The following is a 16,984-nucleotide window of genomic DNA, read 5'->3' as shown; positions in this document are numbered from 1 at the left end:
ATTTTATGTAAATATGTACCTAAAATATTATTGTCAACAATATGTAAGCCACTATGATCAAAATAATAATTATCTAAAAAAAAAGAGATTGAATCTGCATTAAGATGGGAAGACTTTTCTTCTCTTACTCCATCAGTATTTCAGTCCTGCACACCCCATTACTTGGGAAGTGAGAAATATTTCATTGCCTCTTGGGAAAATGATATTCGTATTTTTTCAACACTTCGAGGAAGTGAGAGTTTTTGCACTTCTAAGCTCTGCAAATGGAAGGAGATGAATTGAAATAAAAAATTGTGAGCCATTAATGCTTCATCCAAGTTTGTTGTTAAATACGCCCACAGAAGATTTTAGTGTTCCCAAGGGAAGACTCTAGTTCCCCTCCTCAGTGAGAATCTCCAGCTGCTGTCAAGGCTGATGAAGTTCCTTCAATTATAGGCCAGAGAGGAGGAATCAGGTGGAGAATATATCTGTCCTTTTCCTCCTTTATCTGCCTTTCTAGGTGATCTGTATCCTCTCATTTATTGCTGCAATTTTTGTGCTGAGGGATCTGCCATTCTTTCAGCCTCTTTGGATTGTTGCCTTGACCACCTGTTCTCCGTCCCAGGGAGTGGTCTGGTGCTTGCTAATAAAGACCCAGTCTCAGGAAGGACTGCTTGTAGTTTTCATTTTCCACCACTGAGCTAGCTATCTGCTTCTTAGAAGCAGAAGGCTTGAGTGTGGGAGTTTCTGAACCTGCTCTTTATCCCCTTTACCATGTGTGAATTATTTCCTGTGTCAACATTTGCTTCCAGACCGATGGCTCTCCAATGCCCTGGGTTTGGGGCATAAAGCTTCTGCTTCACTCTCCTTTTTTTTAATATACCACAAATGAGTGCAACATTTTTATGGCTGTCCTTCTCCCTCTGACTCATTTCACTAAGTCAAGGCTTATTTTTTGTTTAAACTTTTTATTTTTTAATGTTTAAATTTTTTTCTATTGAGACTGCTGTGAATGACAGCTCTTTCACAATTATATTTCAGGTCTCTAGTGACAGTGAATTAGGGCCATTTCCACCACCAGTGTCAACTTCCCTCCACCGTATTCCCCACATGCATTCCAAAACTCTACTCTTAGCCCCCTGGACTACTAGTGTGGCAGGTCCATTTTGTGCTTAGCTTATTATAGTTTGGGTCTCTTGATTCTATTGTCATTGACTTTGGCTTGGGTATTTAAATCTGATTTCTTTTTTTTCCCCACTCAATGTTCATGAAGTCATTTGGCCCCTGGGCCCCAACCACTTTTTTTTTTCTTTTCTCAATTTGTAAAAAGGCATAGAAATATAAAACAGATATTTCTCAATGTAGAGAAATAACTACATTGAGAACTATCATAACAATGTGAATGAATGAGGGAAGTAAAAAGCCTGTCTAGAGTACAGGTGAGGGTGGGGTGGGGAGGAAGGAGATTTGGGACATTGGTGATGGAAATGTTGTACTGGTGAAGAGGGGTGTTCTTTACGTAACTGAAACCCAACCACAATCATGTTTGTAATGAAGGTGTTTAAATAAAGATATTAATTAAAAAAAGAAATATAAAACAGAACAAAGTGATTCAAGTTCTATGGAAAAGTGGGAGCCACTATCTAGAATATAAGTAAAATTAAAATAATAAAATAAAAAAGAGATTTTTTTTTGCATAGGCATATCAAACTTGGGGAAATTACAAAGAAAATTTCTTTTTGTGGCCAAAGAGATAACATGGAGGTAAAGTGTTTGCTTTGCATGCAGAAGGTCAGTGGTTTGAATCCCAGCATCTTATATGAACCCCCCTCCCCCCGTGCCTGCCAGGAGCGATTTCTGAGCATAGAGCCAGGAGTAACCCCTGAGCGCTGCCGGGTGTGACCCCCCCAAAAATTTCTTTGGTCTAAGAGATACAGGGTGTCTCTGTCCATGAAGCATATTGTCAAAAGACCAACTACAGGTTCCAGGCATATTGGTTGTCTACCCCCAATGTCTCTTTTTATGGTCTCAGAAAAAATTCTGCTCTGTTATGGTTGACTAATTCAGTCTTCTGTAGTTAGAGATCTTAGATTTTTGTACAGGTCCTACATGGCCTATTTCTTGTTCTGTGCTCAGGGGTCACTGTTAGCAGTCTTAGGAAACCATATTGGGTGCATGTAAGGTAAGCACTCTTTCTCCTGTGCAATTGCTCTGTCCTTCCACCTTTACTTCATATTTACCAAATGGTTTGCTTCTAATACATTTTTCCTGATCACTTTGCATAAACACAGCAAGACCAGAGAATCTTTTATTGCCATACCGCATTATTTACTGAGAGGTCCTGAGTATTGGTTAAGGGCAGGGAAATGACTTTCACATTCATACAATAATATTTTACTTGTCACATTGGGATCACTTAGGCCTGGCCAGGGTGAAGGTCAGGTCAGCTGTGAGCTGGAGGTGGCTTGGCAGGGGAATCAGTCCATCCTATCTGTCGAGGGCTGGGGGAGATCTAGGATCCCAGGGCTTGGTCATGATTCTGAGAGCAGGGTCCTAAAAGTGGTCCGTGTGGTGTCAGATGTGACATTTCTTTAAGTCCACAGAGTTGTATTACCCTCTTTACTTGAGCCTTTTGGAACTCCCTGGGGTTTGGAGAGTACTAGTAAAAATACTGTAGTAGTAGTAGTAGTACTAGTAGGACCTGATATTACTGGACGGTGTCATTTGATCTCTTTCTCCCCACCCTAACACCATTGTTGTTTTGTTTGTTTGGGGTGCATACCTAGCAGTGCTCAGGGCTTACCCCTCTGCACTCAGGACTAACTCCTGGTGGTCTTAGAGGACAATACAGGGTAACAGGGATAAAACCTTGCTTGGCTGCTGCAACACAAACATCGTAACTCCTGTACTATCCCTGCCACCTGTCCCCGATTTTATCTCTTTTGACTCTATTTCCCTAGATGAGGAATTTAGGATCCCATATCTGGATTTTGAGATTTTCTGTCTGTCTGCAAAGTTGATCCTACTAAAGGGAGGAAAGGCTTCTGGGCTGGATTGATGTCACAAACATGCTGGGGGTTATGAGAAGAGAGAAATATAAATGTCTCCTTTCCATGCAATAAACTGCACCAATCTGTTTGTTGTGAGTCCCATCAGCAAGAGACAGTGTTAACATGTGTAGAGGCAGGACGTCTTGGACAGCAATATGCTATATTTCTTTCCTCTGCAATTATAAAGGTGCAATTTACTAAGACTGGTTTAACTTTGTCCTTCATTTTATGATACATTTTCAGCATCTAAGACCCCTTTTGAGCAACTAAGATTTCGCCAAATAAAAAGTATTCGCACAACTAGGAAGATCCATTTTAAGAAAGCTTCTTTCCCTAGAACACAGCCTCAAACCTTTAATACAATCTTTTACATTTATTTCGTCCTGTAACTTTTCTTCCAAGGCAACAAATTTTACTTTAAGACAGAATTTCTTTTCCCCAACATCTGCATCCATTCTTGGTTTTGTTTACAACACACAGTCCAGACCCTGACAAACATTTCATCCCCTTGTGAAACTTAGTACACTTGATTTTCTGAGAGAGATGGAAAGTAGTTGCTAACTATATGAAAGTGACAAATTTAGCACACCAGCAAGCCTGATTTTATACATAAGTACACAGGAGTACAGAATTACCATGGCCTGTCTCAGGGAGTCTTCCAATGCCTTCATGATTAGCTTTCCTTCTTCCTGCTGAGAACTGTCCTGAAAGCCTGATTCTTGGGAGCTTTGTATAATGGGTATAAACACAGTTTTGCTACAAAACAGTTTTCAGAATATTATTATGATAATTTTTTTGGTAACTTTCAGATACAAAGCATAGATTTGTTCTCTACCTGGCAAAGGGTTTAGTTCTTCCCAGTTAAAGATCTGATAATACATGCTATATTTGGGAGAGAAGGTTTGTTCTACATTCCGAATCAACTAAAACATATGTGTCTATGAGTTTTATCCTTAACTTTCACGAAAAACATGAAACACTCACATAGATCCCATGAATAAGTAAGAATTTTATACATGTAGATAAAGTTCTCTTTAGGTTTCGCTGAGATAGGACAAGAGGGAGCACTAAGAATACAGGACCCCCTGCAGGAGTGTCTTTTCTTACTAGTACTCATTTTCAAAAGCGCTGCTCCTGCATGACAAATATACTTTTTGAACCATTATCTTAAAAATGTTCTTAATTCTAGACTGTTCCTAGGAAAAAAAACGGAATGCCCAAGATTTGGAGGAAAACACTTAAATAGCTCTCAAAAGTCAGTCTTTATGTAGATGTGACTTTCAATTTAGTGATCCTCTCTGACTCCAAGCCTAAACCATAAACAATTCATCTATATAATGTATATAGCCCCTCTCTTATATTGCCCCTCCCCTACCCAAGCGTCTCTTCTATTTCCTCATCTTCCAACCGGGATCTGTTATCTTCCCCTTATTTAACCCTCTTTACCCTCAGTTCTTATCTCGGTAGGCCAAGACTGACCTCCTGCCCCAACAGACCACCATCCAGCACCTCAATATAAGACACCCTCTCGGTCCCCCATCTCATGCCTTGGCAAGAAACTACAACCAACACGTCTGCTGTCTCATACTTTGTGGCCCCTCTCACTCCCATCAAACCATGGACTGTCACATGATACTGGAATCAGCTTCAGCAAAACCCTCAGCTCAAGGACACTACATGGTTCCATAATGCCGCAAATCACGTCTCAAACTCAAGACCAAGGTCTGTGATACGAAAAAGTGCGTTGGCTTTCACTCCCCACAAGAACATATCAAAAGACCTACCTGGGAGGTCTATATTGCTTATGTAAGCTTAATACATATAATATAATAATGCATCTTAAGATGTGTATTCCTAAATATATAGTTAGCCTCCTCCATCACTTGTTTTCTTCAGATACCTTTATTTTTTTAACTCAGTTTTATTTGTTCTATTTTTTATATATTCATATTTTCTCTATCCTCACCAGTTTTGGGTCTGCTTGGTACAAAAACCAAGAAAACTTCTTGCCTGGGATAAAACCTCAGATCTAAACCAGACCACAGAGAATGTGTGTGTAGCCTGTCATCCTTAACCAGAATAGCACCAGCAATACAATATGACACCATACGTTTTTGTATAGGCACAGTAAAAAAAGGGGAAACCATAGACACAGAAACAAGATCTTTTCTTCTAGGGAAAAGAATTAACACTTTTTATAACACAAGGGTGCCTCCCATCCTGGACATGTGTCATGTGGATACAACTCAGTCTCCATGAGATTGGACAGTGTTAGTTCAATCCCAAACCCCAGATCCCAGATGTAGAAGTGATACAGCTCCCAGCAACACACCAAGAACTGAAGCTCCATTGGGAGATTTCTATCATTGCTCTGGCATCAATTTGTGCCAGTTTTGATATGACAATGAGGACAACGAGGAAATGACAACTTGACCTAATACCAGGTTGTCCTATCACATCATCTAACACTAAATGGAAGTCAGAAGATGCATTGTCCTTTGAACTGTGAAAAATAAGAGCACTAACTACAGAAAACTGACTTTGACTACCGTGACTGGGCAAAAATTACCTTGGGACCAATAATCCTACCCTAGGCTGTAGCCCAGGACTCTTACAAAAATCAAGATTTCTTATTACAGAGGCCCAACTTGGACAACAGAGACTGAGCAGAACCTTTGGAACCCTAATATCCCAGGCTTTGGCTTAGGGACTGAGCAAAAACAGGAAGCACTTGTTACAGAAGACTGAACACAACAATGATGGAACAGAACCTCTAGAACCATAAAGACTCTATCCTAGACCTTGCCCTGTGACCTGCACAAAGACCAAGATCGCTAGCTACAGTGGCCTGACTTTCTCACCCACAACTAAGAGGAAAGTTTCCTGGCACCACAAAAAAGCCTTGGGATGTGGTAATGAGTATGTATGGAGCCAGTGGTTGTTCCCATGATGGTATACTTCAAGAATGGAGAAACCCTGAATCTTAAGCCATGGGAATTCCCTTGCTTCCCCAATACTTACTTGTACCTATGCAAAAAAAAAAAAAAAAAAAAAAAGTGGGGAGAACACCAAACCCTGCCACTCCAGCACTCCTTCTTTTCTTGTTTTGTTATGTTATGTTTGTTTTTGATATTATTTTTCTTCTCTTTTTTTCTTCCACTTTTTTTTCTTTTTCACGCTTGTGGTTATTATTTATTATTTTTTCTTTTTTCTTTTGCTGGGTGCAGTTTTTTCTTTTTTCTTTTTTTGGTAGTTGCTACCAAATTTCTTCTTTTTTTCTTATCCTTTTTATCTCCAACAGAATTACATAGCTTGAATTATTCAGCCTCATAAATTGAGAGGGAAAAAGGATGCTACCAGGACCAGTCATTTGAACATGTAGTGAAAATAAAAAATGATCAGACCAAACCCAAAGTCAAGGACAACAGAGTGGATACTCAATCTACAGCAAGCTGTAAAGTGGAGACCAGTTACACTAGTATTCTGGGAGTAAAGGAGGGAGATATATGATACATGCTGGAAACAGAAGTGGAGGGAGGACAACACTGCTTGTCCCCTCATTTATTGTCACTATGTACTGTAAATAATTTTGTGAAAGATTTATAATGCACTTTGGTCACAATAAAAATTCATTAAAAAAAAGGATTGAGGTGTGGGACCAGAGCAATAGCACAAATAACAGGGCATTTTCTTTTCATGTGGCTGACCTGGGACAGAGCTGAGCTCGAGTCCTGATATCCTATATGGTACCTCAGTCTGCCAGAAGTGATTTTTAAGTACAGAGATAGGAGTAACTCCTGAGTGCCACTGGGTGTGGCCCAAACCCCCCAAAAGAATTGGGGTAAGTTCATTGTGTCCAGAATCCACTTCAGCTACAGGTGCACTTTCACACATGTTTGTGCCTCCCAGGTGACCCCCATACTCCTGCAGACTCAGAAGATGTGATCAGAATGTCACTCATGTTACCTCCTGTCCTCAGTAGAGTCTGGGCAGTGCAGCAGAGTAGAGTGGTCAGAGTTGACTCTCTACATCTCTCAGCTCTTAGGATACCAGGACAAGTGTGAGTACAGATGGACAGATAGTGACCTATGGGCCTGAGAATCTGGGTGCAGACTTCATTAAAGAAACTCCAAATATACAAGAACATGAGACTGAGCAAGGTTCAGAGAGGAAACCATTGGTGCACATATCTATAGGGAACACACTATGAGGTCAAAGACCCAGGAATGTGAGACCTTCCCAGAAACAATCCAGAGAGATTTCCAAGAAGACACACTGGCATAGTTTAGAAATACAGTCCTGGATGGGGCTGGATGGTGATGGATGGTGATGAGATGAATGAGATGATGAGATGATGAGATGATGAGATGGTGATGAGATCTCCTCCAGCCTGGGCCACGCACCTCCAACTCCCTCTAACCAGCAGGTCTTAGGGTGATGGCAAGAAAAAAATTCACAGCAATCAGGTTTCAGAAGACATAAAGCTTTATTCAGGGCCCTAGCCAACAAGTGTGGCTTCTATCATAACCTTTTATGCTGGATCCATAATCAGCCCTCCACTTAAACTTGTCTTATAACTCTCCATCCTGCCAGCACTCCTCCTGCTGCTGCTTCTTCCATCTCTCTTGCTCAATCCTTGAATCAATCCTTCAATCCTTTCAGGCAAATCTTTTGTTAGCTACCAGAGACCCCTCCCAGAAATGGGCAGGCCTTACCATCAGGTAAGGTTACACAGGAAGAATGGGGGATGGGGGTTACAACACAGGGCTCCTGAGACAAATGCTTCCTGGAGGGCAGGTGACAAGCCTGGCCTGGGAACATCACAAAGACTAAAATCTTGTAGAGGGGAGATATATGAGGTTAGCAGACATGCAGGAAGTGAGTCATTTTCATGAAGAGAGTAATGCATCTTCTTCTGAGGAGTAATTCTGGGTGCTATGTTGGAAATTCAGAGGAGTTATGTCAAAATGGTGTCTGGTCTAGAAGGTCAGAAAGGGCATTCAGCAGAGTGCCTCCTCCTGATGTTCAGGGGATGCCATGCTCTGTGTGGGCATGGTGTTCTTCTCTCCTCAGCTTCTGCGTTATCTATCAGCGCCCTGTGGAGCACTTCTTGGAGTGTTTTTCTGCCTCGCTGCTGCCCATGTCGTCCAACAAAGAAATAGATGATGGGGTTGACTGTGCTGTTCATGGCACAGAGGAGTGTTGTGATTTCCTATACCTCAGACAGATAGATTCTTAAGCACAGTGTTGAAGCACAGGCCAAAAAGACTTCTTTTGGTATACCTAGCAGCAAGAAGGCCAGGACATTGAGCAGGATGGTCCAGTAGAGCTTGCTGGGTTGTTTCTGCTGGGAGTAACACTGGTCCCGGATAAACAGAGTCAGGCTGGACACAAAGAGCACCAGCGTTGTAGGAAGGGACATCAGTCTAGATATGAACAACATTAAATAGTCAAGTTCAATTAACAATGTTATTAGAAACCAGAAAACAATGAAGAAAATCCAAATGAGAGTGCACACAATGGTGGAGAGATGTGTTGGGTGGTGGCATTTGTACCAGATGGGCCAGAGCACTGAGACACAGCCATGAGCAGGCTCAGACTCATTGAGTAAAACAACATGGTGAAAATCCTTGGAACCCCAAATAAATATCTTGAAGAATATGAAGGCAAATGCATAGGGTTAACTAAAAGATATAAAATATCAAAAACAAGATAGAAAACATTGCCTAAGTTGAGGATGTAGACAGAGAAGTGCTTTCTGTTTATGCGGAAACTGAGCAACCAGATGACAATCCCATTCCCCAACAGGCCACAGAGGCAGAGAATTATAGCGACACCTTTAATAATTACATCTACCAAGGTTTCAAAATCCCAAGGAGTAGATGCTCTGTTTATTTTTTCAGTGATGAAACATTTTCTTCTGCCTGTAATTCAGTCGAGTTGTTCCAGAGTAGTTGAAACAGGTCCCTGGTATCATTTCTGTGCTCAGGAGCCATCTGTGGAGCTTGTCGCTGTGGTCACCTATGAAATAGAGCTGTGGTCAAGGACAAGGTCCCTTACATCAGGGATGTTTTCTTTAGCACCTGACTCTAGCTTCAGACCAACAGATCCATGAACAGGGACTCAGGGCTTGTTCGATTTGAAGGTTCCCCCCCTTTCTTGCTTTCACCAGCCATGAGAATTAGGAGCCCATCTTCAGTCTCAGGCCATTGTCACTCCTGAGATGCCTTCAGGACTGTCCCCAATTGACCCACCTGGACATAGCTGCTGATGTCCTGTTCTGGGAGTTGATGGGGAAGAGAAGAGTCTGCTCATGATCTTGGAAAATCTTCCCTGCTTAGGGGTCTATGTGTTGGAAAAAATAAAATTGTTAGAAAATGAAAGTTTAGTAAGAATCAGTATTAACAAGTTGTATCCACCTCACACAATTTTAATGTCTCTCGGTGTTATTTTCTTGTTATTATGATACATAACATGAACAATAATGTTGGAGCCCTTGCAACAGACATTCCCTCACACAGACACCAATGACACAGCCCGGTTTAGAGAAAGTTGGACACCAGTAGGCTTGTTGTGCAATGGTTCTGGCATGGCTAACTGAGTCCCCAGAGTGATCTTAGACACAGACACAGGAATGAAGAAGAACAAGGAGCATGTACGATCACTTCCTTGACAGGAAATTATGGTATATCTCAATCTTTAGCTTATTGATAGTTGCAAACATTTATTTGGCCTAAATATGAATCTCTCTTCTGCTGTGCTAAGTATGTATATATTTGAGCATTTACCTCTTTATCTGGAAAACTTAGTATCAAGAGAACTTATTGAAGCTGAAATAACTAATATTATTTAGTTAGTTCAATAACAGTTACTTATTGAAAAAATGCCCTATAACTTATTGGTCTGCTAACTGCTCTTTTTTCTCAGATAAAAGAAATGATTTTTTTGGAGGGGACTAATCTGAGGCATAAGGGACTTCTAGTGACTTGCTAATCTTTTACCTTGGGACTTACATTCAAGGTTTAACCTGGAAGTAACAATGGGTTGTTAAGTAGCTTTTCCTAGGTTACGATTTGTCCCTTTTAAATAAGCTTTTCTTTCCATGAGACTTTGTCCCCCCCCCCTTTTTAAAAATTAAAACCTGTTTTTAGTTACAGTTTAGAGGAGACTTAGGAAGTATGGCTATTAGTTGAAGCCCTGAAAGTTAAAGGTCTGTGAACTGTCTTTTGTAAACAAGTTATAGATGAAGCAGAATGTACTGACAGTTATCTGAGCTTTTGTTAACAAGAGAGTATATGTGTAACACTGCAGAAAAACAGATGTGAGATTTTTACATACTACAAAATATTATGACTTGAAATAATTTTGCTTAAATAGCTGACTGTAATCTTCAATAAATCAAATTCAGATTCACCCTCACTTCTGAGTGTGGCTCTGTTTCTCATTATTAACTCCTGTGCACCTACTTTTCTCAGGGTCCCTGAGAATTCCCTTAGTGTCTCATCAAGCAGGCTGTGACACACACACACACACACACACACACACACACACACACACACACACACACACACACACACACACAAACACACACCCTCACAATAACCACTGCTGAATTCTATAATAGAAGAGATTGCATGGTCATACTGCACACTAAATTATGATGGTAGTAATTACATAATAACTACTTATATGAGTCAGCAATTAATATTTTGAAATTGTGATATACACAATTTTAAACAAACAGTGGTTAGTAATAAGTTATTTCAAATTTATCAAATTAGGAATTCCTTAAAAACAGTAAGAAAAAGTTATGAAAAGAATTTTTCTTTGACAACTATTTCTCTGGTCAGATACTGATTTTCCTTTTCATTTTTTTTTTTTTTTTTTTTGGTTTTTGGGCCACACCCGATAATGCTCAGGGGTTACTCCTGGCTATGTGCTCAGAAGTTGCTCCTGGCTTGGGGGACCATATGGGACACTGGGGGATCGAACCGCGGTCCGTCCAAGGTTAGCGCAGGCAAGGCAGGCACCTTACCTTTAGCGCCACCGCCCGGCCCTGATTTTCCTTTTCATTTAATGTAAAATGGTACCTTGTAAGTGAAGGGGTAAGAACTACCTTCATAGGACCAAATATGTATAATACATTTGTAGTGCTCACTTTCAGGGTGGCCACTGCTCATGGTTGGAAATGAGTTTACTTCATCACTGAGAAGAGCTGAAGGACACAGGCATAGCCAGCTGCCAAATGAGTCCCCAGAGTGATCTTGAACACAGACACTGGAAGGAAGAAGAACAAGGAGCATGCATGACATACATGTGAGGGGTCTCTGCAGGCTGGCTTGTAGCACCTTCTCCGCCCTCTAGTTGTAAAGGCTCTGGTTCAGGATCCTTCTGACCCTTCAATTCTTGGGAGTGACTCAAAACACAGTATCTCAGACAGACCCATGACGCTAAGAATATTCTGAAATTCAAGGAATGTAACGGTCATGGATATTCAAGTGAAAATTTAATGACTTGGCTACCCAGGTGATATCAGATATCATAGGATCTTGCCATTGGATATAGATATTGTTTGTAAAAAAAATTTATCCTGGGGCAGGAACAGTGAGACACGGTTCAGCCCCCTGGCATTCCATATGGTCCCTCAAGCCAGGGGCGATTTCTGAGCGCATAGCCAGGAGTAACCCCTGAATGTCACTGGGTGTAGCCGAAAAACAAACAAAAAGTAATCCCTATTGAATTTGGATGAAAAACACTCACAGTGGAATACACCTCATTTCCCTCACAGAGGGCACATGGGGAAACTAGCAGCCGAAAGTTGACCTAATCATGGAAGCTGAAATTTTCTCCTTCTCATTATAAACAAGAAAAGCACAAAACAAAAAAAGCACAGAACAAAATAATATATATATATATATTATTTTGGGGGAGGGTCACACCCGGCAGCTCTCAGGGATTACTCCTGGCTGTACACTCAGAAATTGCTCCTGGCAGGCACAGGGGACCATGCAGGATGCCAGGATTCGAACCACTTACTTTCCGCATGCAAGGTAAACGCCTTACCTCCATGCTAACTCTCTGGGCCCTCTCACTGTATTCATTCAGGAATGATGATTAAAAAAGAAAAAAACTTTATGGCTATAGCATAAATGAAAATGGCAGAGAACTTCATAAGAAATGCAGAATATTTTCACACATATATGTACAAATACATACATATATGCATAATCTACATATTCATAAATCTTGTAAGTGATTTATTTCTAGATCTACATGTCTATATCTTTAGTTTTAGTTCTATTTTCTGGGTGAGTGTGTCAGGATGAAAAAATTAACAAGACTTTTTTAAGATTGGAGTCAGAGATGAGCTTATTTTGTCCAAGCTTACAGGGAGCACAGCAGCCTGAAGCCTCAGAAGAGCTGAAGTCACACTTCAAGACTGGAGGCCTTGGGAAGAGCATCCTTCCAGCTAGGAGAGGTCACTCCTGTCCCATGAGGGATGAACTAACTTGCTGAGTCACAGCCTTTCAGATTCTATAGAGAGGCAGCTCTCCAGAGTCCCCTGACTTAGTCTGCACTTAGTGGAATATTCTCACTGGTGTCCTAAATTCCTGGTGTCCTAAGGAGGGAAGGCAGATGGTCCTTACCCCAGGGAAGACTTCTAGAGAGTCCTCAAAAACTGAGATGAGGATTGTCATAAGAATGAGTAATAAAGATGTGCCAAAAAATTAAATCTAGTGGGTATTTTAAAACACTCTTTTATTAGATCTAGATTTATAGAAGCCACAATGTGGAAGCACCCTTGTATCCCTCAATGAAAAGACAGAATAAATTCTTTTCAGCCCTAAAAGGGAAAAGAATGGGTCAAAGATATCTTTTTATAAAATATATTTTTTATTTAAGTAACATGATCATAGTTAGATTACAGTCATAAACAGAACATCCCCCTTCACCAGTGTAACATTACACCCTCTCCCCTTCCCATCCCCTGCCTGTATTCGAGACAAGCATTCTACTACAGTTATTTGTTTTTTTTTATAATTTCTTTATTTAAGCATCTTGATTACAAATATGATTGTAATTAGGTTTCCATCATGTAAAGAACACCCCCCTTCACCAGTGCAACATTCCCACCACCAATGTCCCAAATCTCCCTCCGACCCACCCCACCCCCACCTGTACTCTAGACAGGCTTTCCACTTCCCTCATTAATTCACATGGTTATGGTAGTTCTCAGTGTAGTTATTTCTATAACTGCACTCACCACTCTTTGTTGTAAGCTTCATGAAGTGAGCTGGAAGTTCCAGCCCTCCTCTCATTGTCTCAGGATTGTTGCAAAAATGACTTTAATTTTTTTTAAACCCATAGATGAGTGAGACTATTCTGCATCTATCTCTCCCCCTCTGACTTATTTCACTCAGCATGATAGATTTCATGTACATCCATGTATAGGAAAATTTCATGACTTCATCTCTCCTGATGGCTGCATATTATTCCATTGTGTATATGTACCACAGTTTCTTTAGCCATTCATTTGTTGAAGGGCATCTTGGTTGTTTCCCGAGCCTGGTTATTGTGAATAGTGCTGCAATAAATATAGGTGTGAGGAAGGATTTTTATATTGTATTCTTGTATTCCTAGGATATATCCCTAGGAGTGGAATAGTTGGGTTGAATGGGAGCTCAATTTCTAGTTTTTGGAGGAATCTCCATATCGCTTTCCATAGAGGTTGTACTAGACGGCATTCCCACCAGCAGTGGATAGGAGTTCCTTTCTCTCCACATCCCCGCCAGCACTGATTGTTTTCGTTCTTTGTGATGTGTGCCAATCTCTGTGGTGTGAGATGGTATCTCATCGTTGTTTTGATTTGCATCTCCCTGATGATTAGTGATGTGGAGCATTTTTTCATGTGCCTTTTGGCCATTTGTATTTCTTCTTTGTCAAAGTGTCCATTTCTTCTCTCCATTTTTTGATGGGATTAGATGTTTTTTTCTTGTAAAGTTCTGTCAGTGCCCTGTATATTTTGGAGATTAGTCCCTAATCTGATGGATATAGGGTGAATAGTATCTCCCACTCAGTGGGTGGCTCTTGTATGGACACTATTTCTTTTGAGGTGCAGAAGCTTCTCAGCTTAATGTATTCTCATCAGTTTATCTTTGCTTCCACTTGTTTGGAAAGTTCTGTTTCCTCCTTGAAGATGCCTTTAGTCTCAATGTCATGGAGTGTTTAACCTACATGTTGTTCTATATACCTTATGGTATCAGGTCTGATATCAAGGTCTTTAATCCATTTGGATTTTACCTTCGTACATGATGTTAACTGGGGGTCTATGTTCGCCTTTTTGCAAGTGGCTAACCAGTTCTGCAGCACCACTTGTTGAAGAGGTTTTCCATGCTCCACTTAGGATTTCTTGCTCCTTTGTAAAAAATTAGGTACTTGTATGTCTGGGAAACGTTCTCTAAGAACTCAAGCCTGTTCTACTGATCTGAGGGTCTGTCTTTATTCCAATACCATGCTGTTTTGGTAACTATTGCTTTGTAGTACAGTTTAAAGTTGGGGAAAGTAATGCCTCTCATATTCCTTTTCCCTAGGAGTGCTTTAGCTATTTGAGGGTGTTTAGAGTTCCGGATGAACTTCATAAGTGTTTGATCCACTTCTTTGAAGAATGTCATGGATGTCTTTAGAGGGATCACATTAAATATGTACAATGCTTTGGGAAGTATTGCCATTTTAATGATATTAATCCTGCCAATCCATGAGCAGGGTATGTGTTTCCATTTCCGTGTGTCCTCTCTTATTTCTTGGAGCAGGGCTTTATAGTTTTCTTTGTATAGGTCCTTCACGTCTTTGGTCAAGTTGACTTCAAGATATTTGTGTTTGTGTGGCATAATGTGAATGGGATTGCCTTCTTGACGTCCATCTCTTCCCTATCATTATTGGTGTATAAAAAGGCCATTGATTTCTGTGTGTTAATTTTGTAGCCTTCCACCTTGCTATATGAGTCTATTGTTTCTAGAAGCTTTTCGGTAGAGTCTTTAGGGTTTTCTAAGTAGAGGATCATGTCATCTGCAAACAGTGAGAGCTTGACTCCTTCCTTTCCTATCTGGATGCCCTTGATATCTTTTCTTGCCTGATTGCTATAGCAAGTATTTCCAGTAGTATGTTGAAGAGGAACAGTGAGAGCGGACAGCCTTGTCTTGTACCAGAATTTAGAGGAAAGGCTTTTAGTTTTTCTCCATTGAGGATAATATTTGCCATTGGCTTGTGGTAGATGGCTTCAACTAGATTGAGAAAGGTTCCTTTCATTCTTATCTTGCTGAGAGGTTTTATCAAGAATGGGTGTTGGACCTTATTAAATGCTTTTTCTGCATCTATTGATATGTCATGTGATTTTTATTTTTTTTTGTTGATGTTGTGTATTATGTTGATAGATTTTTTTTGTGCACCATTCCTGGAGGTACTGCAATACCGGGTCGATGTGCGGAGCGGACAGAGCAAGCTCCTTTTCCAACTCCCAGCTCCAAAATTCATTTAATATATTGTCCTTGGATAGAGGACGTATCAGATATTAAACTGATAAGAATAGATACTACACTTGATCTTAACCAAAAGGCCGAGAAGCGATGATGTTGATAGATTTACGGATGTTAAACCATCCTTGCATTCCTGGGATGAAACCTACTTGGTCATAGTGTATGATCTTCTTGATTTTGCATTGGATCCTATTTGCCAGAATTTTGTTGAAGAGCTTTGCATCCGCATTCATCAGGGATATTGATCTGTAATTTTGTTTCTTGGCAGCATCTCTGTCTGGTTTTGGTAAGAAGGTGATGTTGGCTTCATAAAACCTGTTCGGGAGTGTTCCCGTTTTTTCAATTTCATGAAAGAGCCTAGCTAGGATTGGTAGTAGCTCCTCTTGAAAGGTTTGAAAGAATTCATTAGTAAATACAACTGGGCCTGGGCTTTTCTTTTTAGGCAGATGTTTGATTACAGTTTCAATTTCCTCCATAGTGATGGGAGTGTTATAAGTGGAAGGTTATAAGTGTCTAGAAATTTATCCATTTCTTCTAGGTTCTCATGTTTAGTAACATAAAGTTTCTCAAAGTAGTCTCTGATTACCCTTTGGGTCTCTGAAATATCTGTTGTGATCTCCCCCTTTTCATTTCTAACGCGGGTTATCAGGTTTCTCTCTCTCTTTGTGAATTTTGCCAATGGTCTATCAATCTTGTCTATTTTTTCAAAGAACCAACTTTTGCTTTCATTAATCTTTCGGATTGTTTTTTGGTTTTCCACTTCATTGATTTAGGCTTTCAGCTTTGTTATTTCCTTCTGTCTCCCTATTTTTGGTTCCTTTTGTTGGTCATTTTCTAATTTTGTGAGCTGCATCGTTAAGTTATTCAGGTATGCCTCTTTTTCCTTCCTGATGTGTGCTTGCAAAGCTATAAATTTTCCTCTCAGGACCACTTTTACTGTGTCCCATAGATTCTGGCAGTTTGTGTTTTCATTGTCATTTGTTTCCAGGAAAGTTTTGATTTCCTCTTTGATTTCATCTCGAATCTACTGGTTGTTCAGTAGTAGGCTGTTTAATTTCCAATTGTTAAAGTTTTTCTTCTGTGTGGCTTCATAGTTCACATATAATTTCAGAGGTTGTGGTCAGCAAAGGTAGCCTGCAAGATTTCTATCCTTTGATTTTATGAAGGCATGTTTTATTTGTCAGCATGTGGTCTATCCTGGAGAATGATCCATGTACATTGGAGAGAATGTGTATCCAGTTTTTTTTAATATTTATAATCTTTATTTGCACTCATAACCTCAGGAAAAGGGAATGGTTCTCCATAGAGAAACCAACTCAGAGCTTAACTGGAAAGAAAAGAACAAAACATGACCAGCTAAATTTAGAAAACATGTCAATCTCAGCTAAGGTCAGAGAAATGAAAAAGGAATTATAAGAAAAA

The 16,984-nt window shown here is 40.2% G+C and overlaps 1 non-coding gene across 1 annotated transcript; it reads right to left on the bottom strand.

Annotated features, from left to right (window-relative positions):
* Nucleotides 1-15,464: 15,464 nt before the first annotated feature.
* LOC126019528 (U2 spliceosomal RNA) lies at nt 15,465-15,654 on the bottom strand. Its single transcript, XR_007499200.1, has one exon. It is a non-coding gene; the product is annotated as a U2 spliceosomal RNA (small nuclear RNA).
* Nucleotides 15,655-16,984: the final 1,330 nt, after the last annotated feature.

Source organism: Suncus etruscus, chromosome 9 (genome assembly GCF_024139225.1).
Source record: "Suncus etruscus isolate mSunEtr1 chromosome 9, mSunEtr1.pri.cur, whole genome shotgun sequence".
In the NCBI taxonomy this organism is placed as follows: Eukaryota; Metazoa; Chordata; class Mammalia; order Eulipotyphla; family Soricidae; genus Suncus; species Suncus etruscus.
This window is presented reverse-complemented; position numbering and strand designations above follow the sequence as displayed.